The sequence below is a fragment of the Sceloporus undulatus genome, chromosome 2 (assembly GCF_019175285.1).
Source record: "Sceloporus undulatus isolate JIND9_A2432 ecotype Alabama chromosome 2, SceUnd_v1.1, whole genome shotgun sequence".
Lineage (NCBI taxonomy): Eukaryota > Metazoa > Chordata > Lepidosauria > Squamata > Phrynosomatidae > Sceloporus > Sceloporus undulatus.
In genome coordinates this window covers 154,826,624-154,828,080 of record NC_056523.1, presented here as the reverse complement: position 1 = coordinate 154,828,080, position 1,457 = coordinate 154,826,624, and positions in this window count along the sequence as shown.

Sequence of the window (1,457 nt, the reverse complement as noted above, 5' to 3'; positions counted from 1 at the left end):
TGCTTCCCTGATTAATGTCCCGGTCTTTTTCGTGGGTACAAAGTGATGGCTAAGTAGAGTTAATGTCACGGATTCGCTCATATATCATGAGAACATGATATGCAACTGTTTTATAATATGTCTCAAGTATGGTTTCTGCTCTGAATAAAATTTTTATAATTTTGTTTTTATGGCTGCCTCCATTCCGACTTGAATCTGTCCACTTTGATATCAGCTCAACACTTATGTCTTTGTCTTTTCGCAGTCTCAAAGTTGGAACCGTCATCGAAGATTCAGATACTGACACTGCACATTTTAAAAGCTGAATTTTCAAGTACTTGTAGCGCATCAGGGAAACAAATGCATAGAGCTTTAAAGTAGATGTTAAGCTTAAGATTAAAAGCAACTCCCCAAACGCCAAATCTCCTCAGATATTTTCTGTTTTTTTTACAAAATGGCAGACTAGCATGGCTGCATAAAACATTTTTTTCTTTTTAATTCTTTCTCCATCTCATTATCTTTTTCCATTGTTAAGACCCCACGCCAAATTCCAACATTTTGCAAAGGAAGGACAGAAAACTGTGGGCAAGTAGCATGCCGACCTTGTCACCTGTGGGTTTCTAGACAGGTGTTGCAACACGTAGGAGAAACTGTTAGCAGAGAGTCCCAAAATTCCAGTTGATTTCTGACCAGCCAGTATCCTAAAAGCCGGTTGGAATAAAGCAAGTTTATCTTCCTGCAGGGAAAAACATGAAGAGGAACCACTCGGGATTCCCTCACTATGAGAGATTCACAGGGTATGGGAGCCCATTAGAATACACTCTTCCATATTATTGCTAGACCATGTCCCTTGCTTAAATGTCTAAAGGTGGCGCCTCGGCCATAGCTCTCAGGTTATTTCAGGGAAAGTGAAGGAGGAAGGTGAGGTTCCTTCTTGCAGAATGAGGCTCGATATTACTTTCTAGCCATCATTATTTGAAAAAGTGTTTTAAAATTGGGAACAAGCCACTTTTAGCCTGACTATAGGTTGAGCGTGAGTCGGGTGTTGCATTTGAATGCACCAGATTGTGCATTCTTTTAACAACTATTTCATGTGCTTTGGAAAGCATTGGTTCAGGTCCAGTCTCTTCAGCTGACATTTCATGTGTTTTTAAGGATGCAGCCTGTCATTCACACCTGACACATTTGGAGGAAGAAAATCCATATCCTACGGTGACCAGTGATTGCTATCCAGATGCCAAGATGCTGTTATGGTGGAAAAGCCTGAGTGTTTATTTTGACCAAGGAACTAGTTAGTATTCATTGGTGACTCATGGAAGAACTGCCTGGAAATGTTATTGTTCTGAGTTTATTTTTTTCCTATGAAGTGTGCTCAGTATCTTGTTTTGCTGAGAGATTTCATAGAGTGTCTGTCTTAGAGAATTGTTAAATGGCTTTGCGGAAAAACATTTTAGTGTACAATATTTAATTATATCAGA